Raw genomic sequence first — 10278 nt, 5'->3', positions numbered from 1 at the left:
TCGCGCACCGGTCTGAAGACCTCACTAAATCATTCAATCGGTAGTAGCGACGGGCGGTGTGTACAAAGGGCAGGGACGTAATCAACGCGAGCTTATGACTCGCGCTTACTGGGAATTCCTCGTTCATGGGGTACAATTGCAAGCCCCAATCCCTAGCACGAAGGAGGTTCAACGGGTTACCCGGCCCTTTCGGGCTAGGAGGACACGCTGATTCCTTCAGTGTAGCGCGCGTGCGGCCCAGAACATCTAAGGGCATCACAGACCTGTTATTGCTCAATCTCGTGCGGCTAGAAGCCGCCTGTCCCTCTAAGAAGATCATTTGTCGCCGGTAGCACGAAGGGATACCGGAAGCGACTAGTTAGCAGGCCAGAGTCTCGTTCGTTATCGGAATTAACCAGACAAATCGCTCCACCAACTAAGAACGGCCATGCACCACCACCCACCGAATCAAGAAAGAGCTCTCAATCTGTCAATCCTTCCGGTGTCCGGGCCTGGTGAGGTTTCCCGTGTTGAGTCAAATTAAGCCGCAGGCTCCACTCCTGGTGGTGCCCTTCCGTCAATTCCTTTAAGTTTCAGCTTTGCAACCATACTTCCCCCGGAACCCAAAAGCTTTGGTTTCCCGGAAGCTGCCCGCCGAGTCATCGGAGGAACTTCGGCGGATCGCTAGCTGGCATCGTTTATGGTTAGAACTAGGGCGGTATCTGATCGCCTTCGAACCTCTAACTTTCGTTCTTGATTAATGAAAACACACATGGCAAATGCTTTCGCTTAGGTTCGTCTTGCGACGATCCAAGAATTTCACCTCTAACGTCGCAATACGAATGCCCCCGTTTGTCCCTGTTAATCATTACCTCGGGTTCCGAAAACCAACAAAATAGAACCGAGGTCCTATTCCATTATTCCATGCACACAATATTCAGGCGAAACACTGCCTGCTTTGAGCACTCTAATTTGTTCAAAGTAAACGTGCCGGCCCACCTCGACACTCGGTGAAGAGCACCGCGGTAGGATTGCATCGGACCGCCGACGCGCGGGGCCCAAGCATGCACCCCGGGACGAAACACCCGCATCCAACCCGGCCTCCGCGAAGAGGTTACGAGAGGAGGGGCGAACGCCCGAGGGAAGGGGCTTGCCGCGGCCGACCGCATCCACCGGCAGGACGTCCGCACGGGCATGCCAGTTAGACACCGACGAACGGTGAACCGACAGCGTGGGACACAAGTCCAACTACGAGCTTTTTAACCGCAACAACTTTAATATACGCTATTGGAGCTGGAATTACCGCGGCTGCTGGCACCAGACTTGCCCTCCAATGGATACTCGTTAAAGGGTTTAAAGTGTTCTCATTCCGATTACGGGGCCTCGGATGAGTCCCGTATCGTTATTTTTCGTCACTACCTCCCCGTGCCGGGAGTGGGTAATTTGCGCGCCTGCTGCCTTCCTTGGATGTGGTAGCCGTTTCTCAGGCTCCCTCTCCGGAATCGAACCCTGATTCCCCGTTACCCGTTACAACCATGGTAGGCGCAGAACCTACCATCGACAGTTGATAAGGCAGACATTTGAAAGATGCGTCGCCGGTACGGAGACCGTGCGATCAGCACAAAGTTATCCAGAGTCACCAAAGCAAACGGACGCAGACGAGCCACGCCGATTGGTTTTGATCTAATAAAAGCATCCCTCCCATTTCTGGTCGGGACTCAGTTCAGCATGTATTAGCTCTAGAATTACCACAGTTATCCAAGTCATGTGGTACGATCTAAGGAACCATAACTGATTTAATGAGCCATTCGCGGTTTCACCTTATTTTGGCTTGCACTTAGACATGCATGGCTTAATCTTTGAGACAAGCATATGACTACTGGCAGGATCAACCAGGGAGCTGCTAGCAGCTTTTTTTTTCGTTCGGAGGAACCTCCCGGGTCCGCAGAGCACCGGGTCCGAATCTTATGATGTACATTTTTTTTTCCTTCTGTATCAACAAGTACGGGGGCGACTTCCCAATATCGACACCCGCTTTGCAATTGCAAAGTCTTTCCTTCCATCTCTAATTAATTTTCCTAGGGAGTAGGCGAGGCCAAACTTCCAAGGCTTTCACTGGCGAATATATCGCGCTCTTAGAAACTCGCATGGTACTTGGCGAGTGGATTTCAAATTATATGATCGGTGCCCACATTCGGGCGCGGCCCACTGCGGGAGCAGACCGTTGGCCCGTGGGCTCGCTGTGAACTAATTTGCCCACTGGTCCGAAAAGTATTCATTTCTAAACACCTTTGGCCAGGGCTGAAGACCGCGACTAACCCCTTTGAAACTTGTCTCTCAGGGAGCTGCGATCCATCAAACATTTCATTGTTAACAGAGGGGAACCATTACTTGGTTAAGACGATAGGACACGCGTTCCCCACCATTTCGCATCCAATCGAATTGCCGCACAAGAGCTCGTTACCTGAGAAAGGTATAGCATTGGCTCGCAGCTAGTGTATTGCAGTTCAGACAGATAGGCCACTTTAGATAGTTCTTAGTGTTCACAGTTATCACCAAGACTAGACCCATATGGATTTAATTCTTCAAGGAGCAGCGGTCCACCAATAAGAGAGATGAAGACATGTTTTCGGATGGCCACAACGCCCCCTCGCCACCCAAATGTGCATGTTTTAAGTGTACATTGGGAGTCGACGGAACATCGGGAGTCCGCTTGCTTTCTCCGGATCAGCTGCCACCCCCCTGATCTACCAGATAGACAAGAACATGTCTTCTCCACCAATCTCATCCACCGAAGCTCCGATCATGGCTTCTTCTACCTTTATACTGATATACCCCCACGGAGCAACATGCGGGCAAGGGAACTCTTGCTACCCTTCAGTAAAGCAGGTATCTCTTATAGATGGTGACTGCACCTTGGCCAGGATTGAAGACCGCGACTAACCCCTTTGAAACTTGTCTCTCAGGGAGCTGCGATCCATCAAACATTTCATTGTTAACAGAGGGGAACCATTACTTGGTTAAGACGATAGGACACGCGTTCCCCACCATTTCGCATCCAATCGAATTGCCGCACAAGAGCTCGTTACCTAAGAAAGGTATAGCATTGGCTCGCAGCTAGTGTATTGCAGTTCAGACAGATAGGCCACTTTAGATAGTTCTTAGTGTTCACAGTTATCACCAAGACTAGACCCATATGGAATTAATTCTTCAAGGAGCAGCGGTCCACCAATAAGAGAGATGAAGACATGTTTTCGGATGGCCACAACGCCCCCTCGCCACCCAAATGTGCATGTTTCAAGTGTACATTGGGAGTCGACGGAACATCGGGAGTCCGCTTGCTTTCTCCGGATCAGCTGCCACCCCCCTGATCTACCAGATAGACAAGAACATGTCTTCTCCGCCAATCTCATCCACCGAAGCTCCGATCATGGCTTCTTCTACCTTTATACTGATATACCCCCACGGAGCAACATGCGGGCAAGGGAACTCTTGCTACCCTTCAGTAAAGCAGGTATCTCTTATAGATGGTGACTGCACCTTGGCCAGGATTGAAGACCGCGACTAACCCCTTTGAAACTTGTCTCTCAGGGAGCTGCGATCCATCAAACATTTCATTGTTAACAGAGGGGAACCATTACTTGGTTAAGACGACCGGACACGCGTTCCCCACCATTTCGCATCCAATCGAATCGCCGCACAAGAGCTCGTTACCTGAGAAAGGTATAGCATTGGCTCGCAGCTTGTGTATTGCAGTTCAGACAGATAGGCCACTTTAGATAGTTCTTCGTGTTCACAGTTAAGACCACGGCTAGACCCATATGGAATTAATTCTTCAAGGAGCAGCGGTACACCAAGCATTTCATTGTGTACTAGAAAGCACCTCTACCATGTAACAAACATACGACCACCAAATTTCTGCTTACTTCCCCCAGCGGATAGTATTTGCTAGTATCATCCACAAAGTAAATCAATTTTTTCAATGTACCGCTTCTTGGGGGAACTGGGCATGAATCAATCAAGCATTTTGAGGTAGCATGTCCGCTTCACCGCGAGGTGCTCTGAATACCATTATACATTCTTTTTCATCATCCACTTTCAGACCACTACAAGACCCATACTGAATTAATTCCTCAAGGAGCTGCAGTCCACAAAACATTTTACTGTGTACTAGAGGGCACCTCCACCATGTAACAGAAAACATACAACCTTCTTAATTTAATTCTGCATTGTTTCCCAGACGATTTGTTAGCCATACAACAGTACCATCCACAGTAATTCACCTCTTTGAAATCCAATGCATTGTAGAGAAACTGAGGTGGTAGCATTCAAACCGTTCTGTAATGTTAATTCTGCTTCATAGAAAGGTGCTACAGGTTCCACAATAATTAATTGGATATTTTTGCAATATATATAGGGCGAGAAAACTCGGGGGGACTCCCTTTTCATTTATGTACATATTCTTTCCATATTGCAAATAATTCCAATTTTTCCCGATTGCATGTCCCCCTAATATACCCAAAATGGGCCTATCGATGGGTTCACAAAGGTACCCAAAATATGAGATTTTGACTGAAAGAGGCTGGCTAACTTCCGGGAACATGATCATAGGAAATAGGTCAAAATCCCGAATCGCAGTTGTTTACGAACAACCACGAACGGAGACTTAAAATAACCTATAAGGCTGGAATTCATGGGGCCTGTATAACAGGCATTTACACAGACTCTCGGGAGGGAGGGCTCTGTGGCCGGGAGAATTTTCTGGCTCCCCGCCCGAAACTTTTCAGAGTCCCTAATGCCTGCTTGAATGTGAATAAGCAGAGCCCGGTAGCTGATATTTTGCCGGGGTGTGGAGGCCCCGGTCGCCGCCAAATTCCTCTGGTCACAGCTTGTGTTAATACACATGTTAATTTTACATGCAAACCACCAATGACAATTTTCCTCGGCCGCGGAGGCCTCGGTCGCCGCCAGAATTTTCTGGTTCCCGCTCAATATATTGCAGAGTCCTGCAGGCCTGCTTCTGTAGGAATATGCAGAGCCCGGTAGCTGATATTTTGCCGGGGTGAGGAGGCCTCGGTCGCCGCCAAATTCCTCTCATCCCAGCTTGTGTTAATACACATGTTAATTTTACATGCAAAACCACCAATTACCATTTCCTCGGCCGCGGAGGCCTCGGTCGCCGGGAGATTTTCCTGGCTCCCCGCTCAATATACTGCACAGTCCCGCAGGCCTGTCTCCAGTGGAATACACACAGTCCGAGAGCCGAAAATTTGCCGGGGTGTGGAGGCCTCGGTCGCCAACAGATTGCCATAGGCTCTGGCTGCAATATTTACCGTGTATTTTTTCCCTCCAGAGACACCACTACACCCTATATAACCCAAAATGGGCCTTGACGCGTGTACACGCGGAGCCCGAGCGCCGAGAGTTCTCCCGGCCGCGGAGGCCTCGGTCGCCGGGAGAATTTCAACGGCCCCTGCTCGAAATTTTTCTAAGTCCAGAATGCCTGCTTCTCCCAGCCTGTGTTAATACACATGTTAATTTAACATGTAAAATCACCAAGGACCATTTCCTCGGCCGCGGAGGCCTCGGTCACCGCCAGAATTTTCTGGCTGCCCGCTCCCCATGGGTAGACGCGCTGCCCAAGCGCCGAGAGTTCTCCCGGCCGCGGAGGCCTCGGTCGCCGGGAGAATTTCTCCGGCCCCTGCTCGAAATTTTTCAAAGTCCAGAATGCCTGCTTCTCCCAGCATGTGTTAATACACATGTTAATTTAACATGTAATATTACCAATGACCTTTTCCTCGGCCGCGGAGGCCTCGGTCGCCGCCAGAATTTTCTGGCTGCCCGCTCCCCATGGGTAGACGCGGAGCCCGAGCGCCGAGAGTTCTCCCGGCCGCGGAGGCCTCGGTCGCCGGGAGAATTTCTCCGGCCCCTGCTCGAAATTTTTCAAAGTCCAGAATGCCTAGTTCTCCCAGCCTGTGTTAATACACATGTTAATTTAACATGTAAAATTACCAAGGATTATTATCCCGGCCGCAGAGGCCTCGGTCGCCGCCAGAAATTTCTGGCTCCCCGCTCAATGTATTGCAGAGTCCCGCAGGCTTGCTTCTCCAAGCCTGTGTTAATACACATGTTAATTTAACATGTAAAATTACAGAGGATTATTTCCCCGGCCGCGGAGGCCTCGGTCGCCGCCAGAATTTTCTGGCTGCCCGCTCAATGTATTGCAGAGTCCCGCAGGCTTGCTTCTCCAAGCCTGTGTTAATACACATGTTAATTTAACATGCAAAATCACCAATGACAAATTCCTCGGCCGCGGAGGCCTCGATCGCCGGGAAAATGTTCTGGCTCCCTGCTCGAATTTTTTTTCTAAGTCCCGATTCGCTATTACAGGCTGGCGCACGGAGTCCGAGGGGCGTAAATATGCCGGGTAGTGGTGCCTTCCGTCGCCGAGACATTTTACAATTGCCTGGGAGCAGTATTTAACATGTTAATTTTTTCCCCTCGTGACACCACTACCCCCTATATAACGCAAAATGGGCCTTGCCAAGGGGGCGCGCAACGCCCGAGCGCGGGCGTTTTTCCCGGCCGCCGAGACCTCCATCGCCGGGAGAATGTCTTCAGCTATTTGCTAGATTTCCCGATTCGCCCCGCACGACAAACAACCACGAACGAGGTGGTTTTCGAGAGTTCTCCCGGCCGCGGAGGCCTCGGTCGCAGGGAGAATTTCCCTGGCCCCTGCTCGAAATTTTTCTAAGTCCAGAATGCCTGCATCTCCCAGCCTGTGTTAAAACACATGTTAATTTAACATGTAAAATTACCAATGACCATTTCCTCGGCCGCAGAGGCCTCGGTCGCAGCCAGAATTTTCTGGCTCCCTGCTCAATATATTGCAGAGTCCCGCATGCTTGCTTCTCCAAGCCTGTGTTAATACACATGTTAATTTAACATGTAAAATTACCGAGGATTATTTCCCCGGCCGCGGAGGCCTCGGTCGCCGCCAGAAATTTCTGGCTCCCCGCTCAATATATTGCAGCGACCCGCAGGCTTGCTTCTCCCAGCCTGTGTTAATACACATGTTAATTTAACATGTAAAATCACCAAGGACCATTTCCTCGGCCGCGGAGGCCTCGGTCGCCGCCAGAATTTTCTGGCTGCCCGCTCCCCATGTGTAGACGCGGAGCCCGAGCGCCGAGAGTTCTCCCGGCCGCGGAGGCCTCGTAGCCGGGAGAATTTCTCGGGCCCCTGCTCGAAATTTTTCTAAGTCCAGAATGCCTGCTTCTCCCAGCCTGTGTTAATACACATGTTAATTTAACATGTAATTTTACCAATGACCTTTTCCTCGGCCGCGGAGGCCTCGGTCGCCGCCAGAATTTTCTGGCTCCCGGCTCAATATATTACAGAGTCCCGCAGGCCTGTCTCCAGTGGAATACACACAGTCCGAGAGCCGAAAATTTGCCGGGGTGTGGAGGCCTCGGTCGCCAACAGATTGCCATAGGCTCTGGCTGCAATATTTACCGTGTATTTTTTCCCTCCAGAGACACCACTACCCCCTATAAAACCCAAAATAGGCCTTGCGGTGGGTACACGCAGAGCCCGAGCGCCGAAGTTCTCCCGGCCGCGGAGGCCTCGGTCGCCGGGAGAATTTCTCCGGCCCCTGCTCGAAATTTTTCAAAGTCCAGAATGCCTGCTTCTCCCAGCCTGTGTTAATACACATGTTAATTTAACATGTTAAATTATCGAGGATTATTTCCCCGGCCGTGGAGGCCTCGGTCGCCGCCAGAATTTTCTGGCTCCCCGCTCAATATATTGCAGAGTCCCGCAGGCTTGCTTCTCCCAGCCTGTGTTAATACACATGTTAATTTAACATGTAAAATCACCGAGGACCATTTCCTCGGCCGCGGAGGCCTCGGTCGCCGCCAGAATTTTCTGGCTCACCTCTCAATGTATTGCAGAGTCCCGCAGGCTTGGTTCTCCAAGCCTGTGTTAATACACATGTTAATTTAACATGTAAAATTACCGAGGATTATTTCCCCGGCCGCGGAGGCCTCGGTCGCCGCCAGAATTTTCTGGCTCCCCGCTCAATGTATTGCAGAGTCCCGCAGGCTTGGTTCTCCAAGCCTGTGTTAATACACATGTTAATTTAACATGTAAAATTACCGAGGATTATTTCCCCGGCCACGGAGGCCTCGGTCGCCGACAGAATTGTCTGGCTCCCTGCTCGAATTTTTTCTAAGTCCCGATTCGCTATTACAGGCTGGCGCACGGAGTCAGAGGGGCGGGAATTCGCCGGGTAGTGGTGCCTTCCGTCGCCGAGACATTTTTCTATTGCCTGGAAGCTGTATTTAACATGTTAATTTTTTCCCCCTCGGGACACCACTACCCCCTATATAACCCAACATGGGCCTTGCCGCGGGTACACGCGGAGCCCGAGCGCCGAGTGTTCTCCCGGCCGCGGAGGCCTCGGTCGCCGGGAGAATTTCTCCGGCCCCTGCTCGAAATTTTTCAAAGTCCAGAATGCCTGCTTCTCCCAGCCTGTGTTAATACACATGTTAATTTAACATGTTAAATTACCGAGGATTATTTCCCCGGACGTGGAGGCCTCGGTCGCCGCCAGAATTTTCTGGCTCCCCGCTCAATATATTGCAGAGTCCCGCAGGCTTGCTTTTCCCAGCCTGTGTTAATACACATGTTAATTTAACATGTAAAATTACCAATGACCATTTCCTCGGCCGCAGAGGCCTCGGTCGCCGCCAGAATTTTCTGGCTCCCCGCTCAATGTATTGCAGAGTCCCGCAGGCATGCTTCTCCAAGCCTGTGTTAATACACATGTTAATTTAACATGTTAAATTACCGAGGATTATTTCCCCGGCCGTGGAGGCCTCGGTCGCCGCCAGAATTTTCTGGCTCCCCGCTCAATATATTGCAGAGTCCCGCAGGCTTGCTTTTCCCAGCCTGTGTTAATACACATGTTAATTTAACATGTAAAATCACCAAGGACCATTTCCTCGGCCGCGGAGGCCTCGGTCGCCGCCAGAATTTTCTGGCTTCCCGCTCCCCATGGGTAGACGCGGAGCCCGAGCGCCGAGAGTTCTCCCGGCCGCGGAGGCCTCGGTCGCCGGGAGAATTTCTCCGGCCCCTGCTCGAAATTTTTCAAAGTCTAGAATGCCTAGTTCTCCCAGCCTGTGTTAATACACATGTTAATTTAACATGTAAAATTACCAAGGATTATTATCCCGGCCGCAGAGGCCTCGGTCGCCGCCAGAAATTTCTGGCTCCCCGCTCAATGTATTGCAGCGTCCCGCAGGCTTGCTTCTCCAAGCCTGTGTTAATACACATGTTAATTTAACATGTAAAATTACAGAGGATTATTTCCCCGGCCGCGGAGGCCTCGGTCGCCGCCAGAATTTTCTGGCTGCCCGCTCAATGTATTGCAGAGTCCCGCAGGCTTGCTTCTCCAAGCCTGTGTTAATACACATGTTAATTTAACATGCAAAATCACCAATGACAAATTCCTCGGCCGCGGAGGCCTCGATCGCCGGGAAAATGTTCTGGCTCCCTGCTCGAATTTTTTTTCTAAGTCCCGATTCGCTATTACAGGCTGGCGCACGGAGTCCGAGGGGCGTAAATATGCCGGGTAGTGGTGCCTTCCGTCGCCGAGACATTTTACAATTGCCTGGGAGCAGTATTTAACATGTTAATTTTTTCCCCTCGGGACACCACTACCCCCTATATAACCCAAAATGGGCCTTGCCAAGGGGGCGCGCAACGCCCGAGCGCGGGCGTTTTTCCCGGCCGCCGAGGCCTCCATCGCCGGGAGAATGTCTTCAGCTATTTGCTAGATTTCCCGATTCGCCCCGCACGGCAAACAACCACGAACGAGGTGGTTTTCGAGAGTTCTCCCGGCCGCGGAGGCCTCGGTCGCCGGGAGAATTTCTCGGGCCCCTGCTCGAAATTTTTCTAAGTCCAGAATGCCTGCATCTCCCAGCCTGTGTTAAAACACATGTTAATTTAACATGTAAAATTACCAATGACCATTTCCTCGGCCGCAGAGGCCTCGGTCGCAGCCAGAATTTTCTGGCTCCCTGCTCAATATATTGCAGAGTCCCGCATGCTTGCTTCTCCCAGCCTGTGTTAATACACATGGTTATTTAACATGTAAAATTACCGAGGATTATTTCCCTGGCCGCAGAGGCCGCGGTCGCCGCCAGAATTTTCTGGCTCCCCGCTCAATGTATTGCAGAGTCCCGCAGGCTTGCTTCTCCAAGCCTGTGTTAATACACATGTTAATTTAACATGTAA

The 10278-nt window shown here is 51.0% G+C and overlaps 1 non-coding gene across 1 annotated transcript in view; it reads right to left on the bottom strand.

Annotated features, from left to right (window-relative positions):
• LOC134544210 (small subunit ribosomal RNA) overlaps positions 1-1878 on the bottom strand; it is a 1989-nt gene extending 111 nt beyond the window's left edge. Inside the window, exon 1 of the ribosomal RNA XR_010077602.1 lies at positions 1-1878. This exon is cut by the window's left edge and continues 111 nt beyond it. This is a non-coding gene — a ribosomal RNA (small subunit ribosomal RNA).
• Positions 1879-10278: the final 8400 nt, after the last annotated feature.

This window comes from Bacillus rossius, unplaced genomic scaffold, assembly GCF_032445375.1.
Source record: "Bacillus rossius redtenbacheri isolate Brsri unplaced genomic scaffold, Brsri_v3 Brsri_v3_scf324, whole genome shotgun sequence".
Taxonomy (NCBI): Eukaryota; Metazoa; Arthropoda; class Insecta; order Phasmatodea; family Bacillidae; genus Bacillus; species Bacillus rossius.
The sequence above is the reverse complement of the archived record's forward strand: the minus strand, read 5'-3'. Positions and strand labels throughout refer to the sequence as shown.